The sequence below is a fragment of the Dama dama genome, chromosome 27 (genome assembly GCF_033118175.1).
Source record: "Dama dama isolate Ldn47 chromosome 27, ASM3311817v1, whole genome shotgun sequence".
Taxonomy (NCBI): Eukaryota; Metazoa; Chordata; class Mammalia; order Artiodactyla; family Cervidae; genus Dama; species Dama dama.
The window spans coordinates 61,579,056-61,594,513 of NC_083707.1; positions in this window are offsets into that span (position 1 = coordinate 61,579,056).

Genomic DNA, 15,458 nt, shown 5'->3' on the forward strand with positions numbered 1-15,458 from the left:
TTCCCACCCACAAGGATGTTGTGTAATGAGAATGCACTTCATGGGATGCAAAGTAAAGACCAGGAAGGTTTTCTCACATATCTTACTACCTGTTTCTGTCTCAAATTATGAACTCCACTAGAATCATCACTCTGTGTGGGTGTGTGGAATGTTTCAGCAAATGGGTTGAGAAAACCTTTTCCTGCGTATCATCCAGTGACTGGCCATTTATGCTCAGGGGACCCTGAGCACCAGCTTATGAGTGGTCAGGGGTCTAAGTTTACCTGAGAAGTATTTCCTGCTTGTTCTAGTTCTCAATGAATTCTGTCTTCTGGTTGTTCAAACAGCATCTCCTCATGGCTCTTTTGATGTTGCCTTGTAATTGCTCATAAACTGTCTCCCTTATCAGACTTTGGGCCCATTGAGTGCAGGGTTATGTTTACCTACATAGTATTTCTATAGCTCGAGAGGTGGCACAGTGTCTAGTGAATCTTCAGTGATAATTTGTTGGATCAATGAATAGATGAATGAAACTACTGACTGGAGGGGGGAAATGCCAGTACATGAAGGATTTGAATAGGCAGATTTACTTATTTAATACTCTTCTTCGGCTTCATTGGCACAATGTCCATGAAATTTTCTTCTGAAATAAGATTGAGATGTGTTTCTCCTGTGTCTGGAAATGTGGTTCCTGTGCTCTGATTTAGAGTTTACCCACCCAAGACATTCATTTCTCTGTGGCCGAGTTCTGACTCACAGATTGCTCTGTGCATGGGCGTGTGTGTCAGGTGTTAGGAGGCATGAGGGCCTTGCTTATTGGGATGAAAGCATTGAGACATGTTTGTTGGGATGAAAGGAAATGGGAGGAGATCATATGTACAAGGATCTGCAGTTCAGGCACATTCATGAAAACTGTAGGTGCCAAGGAGCTGATTTGCATGGCTTCCCCTGGCATGGTTTTTCATTGTGTTTCTTGGCATCTCAACTAGTTCGTGAGGTGGTTGGTGCCTGCATGCAAACAATTAGCCCTGTTCTCTAGCAGATCATGTATCAACAGGAAGTATTTTCCCTTGTAATGACGTTGTGATTTCTAATTTTCTATGGATTTGATGGATTAATCCATGGAGTATAAATCCTTTAATCAATAACTCAGTTAAAATTTAACTGAGTTGGTGGATTACAGCTGGTGGATTTCCACTAACTCAACACAAGGTAAGCCACTTCTCAAAATACCCACCAGCAGAAGGAAAGCATTTAGTTCCCTTTTATCCCTGTAATGTGATTTATTGGAGAAACATTTTTAGTACTTATTATGCCAGGATAGGAGTTATTGTAGTGACATAAAAGACACAGTCATTGCCTTCATGGAGACAAGAATGTAAAATATAGAAGACATTTAACAAATACACAAATATGTAGTTATAAATTCTTATAAATGCTAAAAGAAAGACCTCTGAGTACAGGGGGGAGGGCCTGATTTAGATTAGGTCTTGAGGAAATCTCTTTGAAAAACTGCCTTAATTCCTGGTGGTGGAAATTTGCAAAGAATCTTTCAGCAGGAAAAGCTGACTCTAAAATAATTGAAAGATCAGTATATGGGAGTTTAGGGGGTGTATTAGGTTCCTAGATCTTCCCGGGTGGCACTAGTGGTAAAGAACCCACCTGCCAATGCAGGAGGCAGAAGAGACATGGGTTCGATCCCTGGGTTAGGAAGGTCCCCTGGAGATGGGAATGGCAACCCACTTCCATATTCTTGCCTAAAGAATTCTTGCTCCATGGACAGCAGCCTAGTGGGCTATGGTCCATAGAGTTGCAGAGGCTCAGCCATGACTGAAGCAGCTTACCACGCAGGGCAACTGTGATAGGCAACCACAAATTTGGTGGCTTAAAGCAGCACACATGTACCCTCTGACAATTCTGAGGGTCAGAATTCTAAAACCAGAGTCAGTGGACCAGTGCTCATCCTGGAAATGCCTTGGGCAGTCCTGCTTACCTCTTCCAGATTCTAGTGGCTCTAGACTACCTTGTCTTGTGGATATGTTGTTACATTCCCTGTCTCCATCTTCACATTCCTTCTCTGGGTCTATAATCTCACTCTCATTTGTCTCATAAGACCACCAGTCATTGAATTTAGAGTGTATCTGGGTAATTCAGGATTATTTCATTTTGAAAACCTTCACTTAATTAAGTCTACAAAGACTTTATTTCCAAATAATGTCATGGTCACAGCTACTGGGGGTTGAACTAGATATATCATTTGGGAGGATATAATTCAACCCCTGCTGAAGAGTAGTGAAGAATAGGTGGACAGGTGGCATGTCCAGACCATGGAAGGCCTCTTAGGCAATATTAAGCCAACACAAAGTCTCTGAAGGGATCTCAGCAGGAGGGTAATATGATCCACCTTATGTCTAAACACAGTCATTCTGGATAATAGTAGAAAATAGGTTGCATGAGATAAGAATGAAAGAGGCAAGAGCCACGAGACAACCACTTCAGGGTTCAGGTGAAAGCCAATGGTGATTCAGACTATGGTGATTCATCTCTCCATGGTTCATCTCTCCATGGAGAGATGATGAAAGGTGGGGACACCTGAGCTATATTTTGGAGGAGGAATCAGTAGCACTTGGCAACGGATTGCATGAATATAAGGCAGATGAGGTGTCAAAGATCAATCTCAGGTTTCATTCTAACTGGGCCATTAGAAGGCCCACTTGCTGAGATGCAGAAAGCTGGAGAGGAAAGCAGGTTTGAGAGAAAGATAATGAGGGCAAATTTTAAGGTGAAGTTGGGAATGCCTCTGAGATGTCAAGTAGGTACTGGAATATGAAGTCAAATGAGATCTGGAAATGCAAATATGGGAGTCCTCAGTGGTAGGTGGTCTTGGACTTGATGAGAAAAGGTAAGGTCTCTGGAAGTAAAAGTGGAGCGAGAAAAGGGATCAAAATGTAGAGCACAGACTGAACAGGAAGAGCCAGTGAAGGAGACTGAGAGGGTGTGGTCCAGGCTCCATTTGACTCTCATCCATCTCAGAAGAAAATGTGGGTGGAGCTTTGGCACGTATGGAGATGGAGAGTGAGAAGGCCTGGTTTTTGAATACATTTGACGTTTACTTGTTCTGTGGTTTGAGCATTTGCTGTCTTTAAAACCAAGTGCTATGAACACTATTACCTTTAAAAATTGGTTTTTTAAGTAAGGGCTTTCTTAATCTTTGCCTATTCGAGTACAAATATTTAGGAGAGGAAGAGTCGTTTAATACGATGACTTAGTTCACTGTATTCAGCGACACATTCTAGATTCATTTTTCTTTATCAATCATTACAATATGATTGTATTTGATCATGAGTTTTATACATACAACAACAGAACATTTAAAATTAAACACTGAATTACCCTCATGCCCTTAATGAAAGCAGAATTCTGAATTAAAAGATTGATGAGATGAGGTTAGGCCATATCCCTCTTTTTAGATTACATCACAAAACAAGAAAGGGGGGGGGGAATCCAACCTCTGTAGTCTACATTAAACATATCGCATCACTCTGGGCTTTTGGTGAATTGTGATTACAGACCTGCTTTATAGTTGCTTGTGGGAAAAAATCAAAGAATGGATGAAAATTGTGCTCAAGAAAGAGATTGAAAACCCTAACTAATATCGAAAGAAACTTTGTTTTTCATTATCAAAATACTGACATAATTTTTCTGAATTGCTACAGGGAGTTGTTGAAGATTTTCTGTCTCCTCCATGCAAACTTGTGTTTCAAATTTCCTTGCTACTAATTTTTTTTTAACAAGCATAAATAATATGCTAACAAGTGGAAACAATTAAGACATCATCCAGAAAGTAAATTGGTGATTAGAATAAAGTGTTCTATAGGGTTTCTGTTATTACTTAAATATTAAAAAATTCAACCTAAAATGATTTTATGTTTGAGTTGGTCTAATTCTTAATAATTTAAAGATTAGTAAACAATGCACTTAAATTTATGATCAGGTCTAAAATAGGTTTGTTTTGTTTATTTTTTAAAATTTATTTTATTGAAGTACAGTTGATTTACAATATTGTGTTAATTTCTACTATACATAAAAGTGATTCAGTTATATATTCATGTATATATATTATATATTCTTTTCATATTATTTTCCATTATGGTTCAAAATAATCCTGGTGAAGTCACAGCCAGAAGCTAAATTTGATAACATTCAGATTCATTAAATGCATGACTGAAAGGGTTGATTACTGGCCCAAGATTTAAGCAGTTATGTTCAGGTGCCCTGGGAACATAAAGCATTTTGTTTCAAATAATAGAAAGTCAGAGAAGGAGGTTAGAGGTGTATGACCCATAGTCTAGGTGAACTGCAGATTTCAGTGGTATCTTTGGTTTGTGGTAGAAATTAGTGGCTATTGGACCAAAACTACCATAGCCACTTCCCTTTGTAAAAGATCATGTTCCTTATGAACTCACTGTGATTTTTCTAAATTAAAGACTATTTTTGGTGACAAATCCTAACATCTCACCATGCCACACTTTGGGAATTCCATGACTTGGGAATGTATTTCAGGTCAAGGAACCCAGAAAAGAACAAGCTTGACCTGTGTTTCTAAATGGGTCACTTTATAGAACTGCATTACAAGACAATTACAATTGTGTAGTATTTCTCAAGTTATGAAAACAGAAACTCTGCATGCCATGTTTGTGGTGTGGACTCACCTGACCGCAGGTCCTAGAGTAAAATCTAACACACTCGTGGTACAAGAAGACTTCTTAGACTCTGACTTATAACAATGTCTGTCTGTCTGTCTGTGTGCGCTCAGTCATGGCTGATTCTTTGCAACCCTATGGACCATAGCCCTCCAGGCTCCTCTGTCTGCATTAGGTAGCTGGAGAATCAAAACTTTCTGAGATTGGCAGCCATGACATCAAAGCTATGTGGGGAAAAAACCCCACTTCCTTATAGATTTAGCATGAAGATAAAGATGTGTGAAAACAATGTATGCTCCACCAGACACTGAGAGGTTCCTCTATTTATAGAGGAACAAGAGGTTCCTCTTATTTACACAATTGCTCCCTAGTTATGTAAGATGTTGAAATTTTGGAGTAAAGAATGACTTTGGGTTTAGGCAGGCCACTTTCTTTTATTTCTCATCTTTCTGTTGTGCAAGGTGGACATTTTTATTCACTTTGTATCATGCTTTTAAAAAGAAGAAACAGGTAGCAGTTCATTTAGGGATAAGAACAGGGGAATAGTCTTTAGATAAAACCTTCATAGAAAATGTTAAAGATGAAAAGTTCAGTGATAATAGTAGAGAAAATGCAGACCTATTTGTGTCAAATGATGGTTTGGTAGTCCCCCCAAAGTGCCTATTTAAAATCGTTATTTTAATTGAGACAAGGAATCTACCAGAGGACATTTATGCATGGGTATCTCTGAGTACAGTGGGTGAATGAAGGACTCTCTTCCTTGGAATGAATGGAAGAATCTCTGTTTTTCATCTGTTCCCAAGGAGAGCATAAAGCAAAGAAACTGTTCAGACGAGAAGCTCTGGAAGATATGGTGAGTGTAGTGTCTCTTCCGGCTGTCTGTCAGTAAAGGAAGTAAGAGTTGGGGAAGGGACCTTCTTCCCATTTCTTCACAGGACCAAACGCAGGTGTTGACTTCCTGCTTGGCATCTATGAAGGGGTCAGGAATTGGTATTCTTTTAAAATATTTATTTATTTATTTGACTATGCCGGGTCTTCATTGCAGTGTGTAGGCTCTAGTTCTTTGACCAAGGAGGGAACCTAGGCTCCCTGCCTTAGCAGTGTGCAGTGGAAGCCGCTGGACCAGCTTAGGAATCTCAGGAGATGGCATTCTTAACGAGGAGGCAGTGCTCTCCCAGTGAGCAGCAGCAGCAGTGACAAAGGTGAGGAGTCCTCGGGGTGACACCGATGGGGGAACCAGAACAGAGGAAAAACGTGGAAGGCCATGTGATGGATGCAGTTAATGGGCAATCTTGTTTCCTTGGCAACGCTCAAAGAGTAGGACCCGCTGCTGAGTTTCCTTCCTGGACTGATGTCACTTTGGGATTGGTTAATTCTGAATAAACTATGGCCAACACAGTTGTGGGAGGCTTGTCTGCATTAAAGTGAAGAAGAAAATGATGGAGAGAAGAATTTTAAATGTGGCTGACTCTTAGTAATTCTAGGAGGTTTAGCCAATCTGCATATCACTCAGATCATTTGCCTTTTACCTACCAGCCATTTTATCTCCTGAAAGTACTTTATCCCTACTTTATATTTCTTTATAGCAGAAATGATGTGGAATTAAAAATGTTTCAGCTTGCTCTAGTTAGTTATCACAGTCATCAGAATACAGAAGACACAATTCATTTCTAAGCTTGTATTTTCCGTATTCACAATAAGCATCAGAAAATTGACTGCAAATGCTAAATCAAAATTAAGTTTCAGGGATTATTTGTGACTTTAGTTTCCTCTGCTATCATGTTACTTATGAATCATCATGGAAATGAGCACTGGCTATGTATAAACTGGCAGGAAAGAGGCAAAACTCATAAAATTGACAAGCAACCATACAGTGATGGTGCCTTATGATTCTAATAGCTTTTACAACAGAGGACTCAGTCATTAGGCTAACCACTGGCTTTACATCAGAAAATATTCAGCCAGAAGAACCAGGTTTGCAATTGGCACTTGTGGTAAAGAACCCACCTGCAAAGGCAAGAGACAGAAAAGACGTGGGTTCCGTCTCCAGGTCGGGAAGACCCCCCGCAGGAGGGCACGCACCCCACTCCAATTCCCTTGCCTGGAGAGTCCCATGGACAGAGGGGCCTGGAGGGCTATCGTCTATTGGGTCACACAGAGTTGGACACGACTGAAGTGACAGCACGCACACGCCTATGGACAGCAGAGGCAGGGCTGTAACACCGCGCTCCGCAACGTGATGCCGACCTCGGACGCTGGCCCGCGTTCTGATGGCCAGGGTGTCAGCAACCAGCCAGTCCTAACCTACCTTTCCCCATACCTGGCCACTTTTCAAAGGGAAAACCCCCTTGAAGGAGCTCTAGCCTGTACTCCAGCAGGGAGGATCTGGGTGTTACAGATATAACTTTCCATTACCAGATCAGAAGGGTGGAGAAGAGGCTGGCAGGGTGCCAAGAATGAACTAACGTCCCGAGTTTCAGCTCTTAGCTAAAGCTGCTTCATTCAGATAAGCATCTATAGAAGCCAGGTGAGATGACTAACCCAACGTATATACTTCTGGAAAATTCCAAGAAGAGAAAATTGGGAATAAGAGCAGATGGGAAAGGAGTTGAGAACAGTACAAAGAGAAGCCAGCTGAAATAGCTTAGAGTCCAGATGAACAACTGAGTTTAAAGAATGACAAAAAATATTGTATTAAATTCTATTTAATTCCGTGCACCTTCCTAAGTGCATGGGGAAAAGTGAATAGTCTAGACTCTGAACAATATGGGAATATTTTCTTTGTGAGTGAGAAAGGAGGTCAGATTCTCATCACTGCTTTTGTGTACCAGGATGGCGGTGTGAATTGTGTTATGGTTTTGCATATTCAAATAGGCCACTCCGGTCTTTGCTGTTGTAAGCAAGAGGTTAGCTCCTGACTGAGTCTGGAGAAAGGTGGAGAAAACAGCTGGTGGTCACACTCAGAGGCCTAAAATCTTTCCAGTTGCATCTTTGGAAAATTGCTCTTTGGGGAATCAGCCTGTATTACCTTCGGTAAACCTTGTTTGGGAAGCACGGGGGTCCCTGGTCTCTGCCGAGTGCATTGCATCAGTCCTTCTGGTCGTAGCACATGCTTGACCTCGGGGCCACTCTGTTCAACCTTGGCTCAGGGTCCCAGCCCATCTTCCACCAAAGTGTGCTTTTAGGAACAGACCAACTATCAATTATAGACAGTGAGCTGTGATCCTATCTCTGAGGCATTTTCTTTCTTTATATTTTGATTTGTTTTTAAAAATTTTGAAAGATAACTTGGATCCATAAAAGTGCATTCAGTATATGCAAACAGAACCTGATCAGAATCTCTGAAGTCTCCCTCCCTTATTAGCAAAAAACAAAACAACAACAAAAAACCTTCTTCTCTTCCCACTAGAGGCAATCATTTCTTCAGGACAGTCTGCCTACCAGTGTAAGTCAGCATCCTTAAGAACCCAGTTTTGCTTTGGCTGTTGTTCAGTTGCTAAGTCATGTCTGACTCTTTGCGACCCCATGGACTACATACAGCATGCCAGGCTTCCCTGTCCTTTACCAACTCCCGGAGCGTGCTCAAACTCATGTCCATTGAGTCAATGATGCCATCCAACCTCATCCTCTGTCATCCCCTTCTCCTCCTGCCTTCAATTTTTCTCAGTATCAGAGTCTTTTCCATTGAGTCAATCTTTTCCATCAGGTGGCCAAAGTATTGGAGTTTCAGCTTCAGCATCAGTCCTTCCAATGGACACCCAGGACTGATTTCCTTTAGGATGGACTGCTTTGGTCTTCTCTAACACCACAGTTCAAAAGCATCAATTCTTTGGTGCTCAACCTTCTTTTTGGTCCAACTCTCACATCCACACATGACCACTTGGTTGGACCATTTCGTCAAGGAAGTCGTGTTGTGTGCATTCTTTTCTTCCTGACTTACTTGGTTCCCTGAGCATTACTTCTAACTGTAGGTGGGACTGCAGGTCTTCTGCATGGTGATTTTGGGCATCAGTGAGCAGATGAAGATGAATTATGGGTGTCCAGAATATGTTCTGGGTGTCTTACGATAGTTTAGATTGAGTGACCATGACCTGGTGTGGAGCAGAGTTTTGGGTGTACTAGACACACCTTGGTCTCGGGAGAAGCTCTGGGAACACTTTGTCTGAAGGGAGAGGATGCATCCTAGTGGACACCAGATCAGGACCGAGGGGAATCCTTGGAGGTGGGACTTTCAGTGCTAAAACCAGGAAAATCCCAGGTAAATGTGGACCAGTGGGTAACCTGGGTCCTTGCCTCCTCAGATCCACCTCCAGTTGGGTTCTCTGTCTACTGTGTTAATTCTGGAATTTTTACTCATGGCTGCTCATTATTCCTAAAGGCCCTCCACACTCCTCCTGTGACAAAAATCCCTGTGAAGAAGCTATTATCTGCCTTAGGAAGGGAGATAACACACTAGAGAGATAAACTTCCTGATTTTGGAGGGTAAAATCCTGCGTGAAAACTGCTGATCTGACTTTTTACGTTATATGGTATTAACATATATAATAAAATGTAACAAAGGCAAAGTGAGGGTGGAGGGCAGGTAGGGGAGAATTAAAACTGTGTGTGTGTGTGTTAGTCATTTAGTCATGTCCGACTCCTTGCAATCCCATGGACTGCAGCCCACCAGGTTCCTCTGTCCATGGATTTCTCCAGGCAAGAATACTAGAGTGGGCTGCCATTTCCTTCCCTAGGGGATCTTCCTGACCCCAGGATTGAACCCAGGTCTTCTGCATTGCAGGTAAATTCTTTACCATCTGAGCTATGGGGAAGTCCCTGAAATTAAAATTAGTGAGGACTTAACCTGCACTGAATATTATGCTAGTGATTATATGCATACATAGGAGACACGGATTTGATCCCTGGGTCAAGAAGATCCCCTGGAGAAGGAAATGATGCCCCACTCCAGTATTCTTGCCTGGAGAATCTCATTGACAGAGAAACCTGGTGGGGTACAGTCCATGGGGTAAAGTTAGACACGACTAAGCACAGCACAGGTAGGCAGGCATATATACATACACATACACATATATGTATATAAAACCTAGGTATATAATATATTATATATATATCTCAAATGGAAATATGAATATGATATAATTGATATGAACTCTTATTTTATGGATGAGAAAATGGGGCTCAGAGAAATTAAGTTACTTGCCCAAAGTCATGCAGCACAGTGAATTGCCAAGTTGAGATTTAATCCAGAGCCATTACTTTATCCTTCATTTATTTCAAGTGTATTGTGATCTCGGTGGTGAGGGCATCAAAAGCAGACCACACAGCTTGTCATGCAAAGCAGTGGGCTCCTCCTCTCCCCCTCCCACTCTAATCCCTCTCAGCAGGAGCAATTCTCCCCACTGCTTTTTAAAGAAAAAAAGCCACTGTATTGAAGCATGATTGATTGTTGGGTTGGTTTCATGGGTGGACACTTATCTCCAATCTCAATCACTTTTGTTGTTGCTTCTTGTATCTTTCCAGACATCCAATAACAAGCTAAGGTGGCTCTTTTTTGTTTTGCTTTTAGAGACGATCTGCAGCCTTCCTTTCACGGAAGGACAATGTACTCCTTGGATGTCCAGTTCTCCATCCCATCCCCTACCACCTCCTTCTAATATCGCTTCAGTATCAATACACCCTCAATCTTGTTTAGCTCAATACTCAATATTGAAATCACTGCTGTTGTTTAGTCACTAAGTCATGTCTAACTCTTTGAGACCCCATGGACCATGGCTCACCAGGCTCCTCTGTCCATGGAATTTCCCAGGTAAGAATATTGGAGCAGGTTGCCATTTCCTTCTCCAGGGGATCTTCCTTAAGCAGGGATTGAACTTGCGTCTCCTGCATTGGCAGGCAGATTCCTTGCTGCTGAGCCACCAAGGAAGTCTATTGAAATCATTACAACTAAGAGGATATTATTCACAGCCCAGCTATAAAGTGTAATATGATACACATTTCCCTGTGCAATCTTGATTTCTCTGGAGTTAATCATTTTACTTTTTTCTTACCTTTTGTCTTAGTGCTCTCATCACTAACATATTCCTCTTATGATGGAGGCAGATACTCAACATCTTGTTCAATATGCTCAAACACATCTGTCCCTCTGAGAGGATATTCGTCTGAGGAAACTTCAAACGGTCAGGATATTCCATTTTAGAATGAAAACATACACTGAAGATGAGGCTGGGAGGGTAAAAATGTATAAATAATGTGTAAGGCAAGGTCCGAAACACTATGGGGACTTCCCCAGAATTTCAGGGGTTAAGACTTCGCCTTCCAGTACAGGGGCTGTGGCTTCATTCCCTGGTCGGGGAGCTAAGATGTCACAGGCCTGGTGGCCAAAAAAACCAAAACATATACCAGAAGCAATATTGTAACAAATCCAATAAAGACTTTAAAAATGAAAAATGGTTCATAGCAAAAAAAAAAAAAAAACCAAAAACAAAAGCCACTGTGAGACCCTCTTCCTTCTGAAAGGGCCCACTCACCTACTTCCCCTGAGCACAGCAACGCTCGGCCCGGCCAGAGCGACGTCTCTGTCCCGCTCTCTCTGCCCGCCAGTAACTTGCTCTGCTCTCTTCTCTTCTCTGGCCTGCCTGCTGCTCCTCACGACAGCTTCACACACAGGGAACGCGGCTCCTCGAAGGGGAGGAACTGAACAAACAGCACGGATCAGTGAGTGAGTCTGACAAGGATACCATCCCATGCCCAGAATACCGTTCGTGCCGCCATATACCATATGAAAAGACTGTGGGGGCTCGTATCAAACTAAATAAAATTCCATGCTTAGCTTGGATTCATTAGAAAATATCTGCTTTGACTGTTTTGAATCGAGTCTGCAGCTAACACTCTGCACACTTCTTTGAATTTGCGTTATAAAGGGCCTGAACATAACTCTATTTTAATCACATTATTTAAAATGATCATGGTCATTACAAAAGGAAGTAGGGAGTGTCTGAGTCAGAGGCTTTATATTTCAGAGTAATGCAAAGAACTCTCTCAGACTCATCCAACCAGCAGCTAACTTCCTCTATGAAGAGAGTAAGGTAAATATTTCCAAAGCTCAGAACTTAAAGTCTGGCCAGACAGCTTACGAGAGAGACAGAGAGACAGAGAGAGACACACAGAGATAGAGACAGAGAGAGACAGAGACAGAGAGAGACAGAGAGACAGAGACAGAGAGACACACAGAGATAGAGACAGAGATAGAGACAGAGAGACAGAGACAGAGACAGAGAGAGACAGAGACAGAGAGATAGAGAGAGACAGAGAGACAGAGAGAGACACAGGGAGAGACACACACACAGAGACAGAGAGAGACAGAGACAGCAGTGAGGCTGGGGAGAGAGGGCAGTGAGTGCATCTCTGCACTGAGGATCTGTCCTCAGTGTGGCCCTGGGCCGGCCCTTCTCCCAGCTTCTCTGTCTTGGGGCTCTTCTGCGGCCGCTTACCCTGGGGCACTGAGGACAGGGGCGCCTGCCACTCAGAGGGCATCCAAGACCACCCAACACATCATGTTCCATCTTGGAGAAGAGAAATAGGATCAGGGAATTATGGACAAGTCTAGAATTCTATATTTCTGATGTTCTTATTTAAGGCATTATATGTTGGAGTATACACATTCTTGACATTAGAATTGAATTCTGTTTTAATTGTATATCTCTACTTATTTGATTAGGAATTTATCAAAATTTTAAACTATGTTTTTGAAAAAAATGGAAAGATTTGAATGTATTACATTTGACTTACATGATAAGAGTAAAAATTAAGTCTGTTCAACTGTAGTTATAATTTTTTCCTCTATGTGTACTTTAGTTCAGTAAAAACAGGAGGCTTTTTTTCCCCTCAGTAATGTACCATGAAACAAGATTACTTTTTCTTGTGCAGAAAGAGTTATCTTAAGAAGAAATAATATTTTGATCAAACAATAAGACACACAATTTATCAATTTGGTATAATACACTTAGATCCATGAAATATTTTCAATATAATTTCATGTTTTACTGAAAGTGTTTGTCACTGGTTTTTCTCATGTGCTAAAATTTATTTTTCTTACTTTTTAATTAGACTTTTAAAAAGCTTTACTGAGAATATATCTTTTCTTTCTGTTTTGACACAAAAAGTATGTTAACAAAAGAAAACAAGGAATAAAAAAATTTCTCAAGTTGAAATGTACCGTAAGTAAGTAAATAGGCTTCAGTCTTCCCTGGACTTTGACATCCTTAAGTTTGCTGTTTAGGATTTAAAGACCTTCATAAGTATTTGATTCATGCTAACTTGAAAATTATAAATTAATTCCATATCTGTGTATTATTTTTATAAGTACTTTTGTAGTTTTAGTGAAATAAAAGATTAATTTAAAGTTAAGTTTCTGTATGATTTAAAAAGAATTTTCCTTCGTTGCTGTATCTGCATAGTGGCATACTGGGGAGCACCATGCTGATACCTTCTTCTGTAGCTTGATGTAATTAATTTTCCTCTTCAGTTTAGTTATTTAACTGGGACCCAAATCATTGGGCATTTGTTGATGGCTTGTTTACATTTAATTATTTTTTTGTGTTTTTAATTTTTTTAAAAAGTTGCTGGAAGAAGAAATTATAGGAGAAAGAAAATCAGTTTTGGTAGCATGCTAATTTTCTAATATTAATTCTATGTCATCTGACAGAAATTTAGGGTGAAAAACAAGTAATTCAGCCATATATATTGGTACTTATTTGCCAGTATGATTCAGTCTTTGTATCAGATGAGAGGAATGAAACTTACTTTCATTGCTGGAAACTACAAAGAACTTGCATAGAGAAAAAAAAAAAAAAAGCCGTGATGTGCAGTGGAACATACTTCTTGGCATTTATTTTCATAGAGTATGAACATGTCTGTACGAGAATATTTAACTGTATGTTACCTAGAGCAGTTTATCATTTTAAAAGCTATTGCTTGAGAATGACTAGATCTAAGAAGTTCTTGGCTGATGTTTCTCTGTAATGATTATTTATCTAGTATGGTTTCTCTGCCATAGACTTCACCTAAGCCTTAAAAATATGTACTTAATTGTTTGAATGAACACATTCCTGTGTAGCTTCTCTTCTCTTCAATACGACAACAGTTTTGTGAAAAGTCAAGAGGATGACTAAAAAATTAGAAAATAAAATTTTGTGATTATTGCTTTTTTAGAAAGTGATTTAAAGAATAATTTTTAAAAACACGAAACGTCTCTTTCCCACCCGGGGGTAAAATAGTAAAAGTTGCATTTATAAAACAACAAGAACAGTTGGGACTTGACTGAGGAAAAATGTACTGAAGAGTGTGTTTTTGTATTTTGGATTATGAAACTACCAAATAGCTTTCAGACCCCCAATGGACCACTCAGGTAGGTCCCCCAAGAGGGTTTGTATAAATATGTTAATGTGCCTACAATGCTTTATTAAATGTAATTTCCTCTGTAAATATTTAGAAAGAATTATTATGGTTTTGCTTTTGAAGTTACTATCCTAAGAGTGACTAATTTCATTTCAATACTATGATTTTTTGGCAATCAACATGAAGTCTTGAAAATTATTTGAAGAGAGAGAATGTAACACATAATTTTTCTTCCTGAAATATAGTCCCTTGAATAGACTGTCTAATGTAAAATTTGCTTTACTGTAACAACACTTCTGGGGCTTCCACGGCAGCTCAGTGGCAAAGAACATGCCCGCCAATGCAGGAGACATGGGTTCCAACCCTGGGCTGGGAATATCTCCCAGAGAAGGAAATGGCAGCCCACTCCGGTGTTCTTGCCTGGGAAATCCCAGGGACAGAGGAGACTGGCGGGCTACAGTCCAGGGGTTCACAGGGAGTCAGATGACTTAGTGACCGAACAACAACAGCATTTCTGCTGTATTTCAGCTTAGAAATCTGGAGATTTGAGAAATAGTAGGCCCCATAAATGTGTTTGCTTGGGACTCAAAACAGAATTATCAAAGATCACTGAAGCTGGAAATTCCACCTCCAGGAACAGTGAGACTCTGCCCTGGATGTGAGTATGAGGGCACAGGCAGAAATATGGAAACATCGTGCTAAAGAAGAGCAATGTTTTTTAAAAAAGATACCATAATATTGTTGCCAGAAGAGAGTCTTAGAGCTTTGATAGCAAGAATACTTGGCCAAAAAAATTTTTTCTTTTTGTTGTGAGTTATTTGATAGTTACATCCAAGGTTGAAGAATGAAGCCTCAGATTTAAAAAATTAAAGAATGTAAAAATTGTATGTAGACAGCCATGTGTAAAACAGACAGCTAGTGGGAAGCTCCTGGACAGAACGGGAGCTCAGCTTGGTGTCTGGTGATAACCTGGAGGGGTGGGACAGGGTGGGTGGGAAGGAGACTCAGGAGGGAGGGGATATATGTATACCTACAGCTGATTCAGGGCTTCTCAGGTGGCGCTAGTGGTAAAGAACCCCCCCACCCCCTGCCAATGCAGGAAACATAAGAGACGCAGGTTTGATCCCTGGGTCAGGAAGATCCCCTGCAGGAGGGCATGGCAACCCACTCCAGTATTCTTGCCTGGAGAATCCCATGCACAGAGCCTGGCAGGCTACAGTCCATGGGGTCGCAAAGAGTTGGACATGACTGAAATGACTTAGCATGCACTTTATTGTACAGTGGAAACTAACACAACTTTGTAAGGTAAATATACTCTAATTGAAAAAAGAAACTCTGTAATATCCACAGAAAACGTACCTGGAGCTCTTTCTTTTCTCC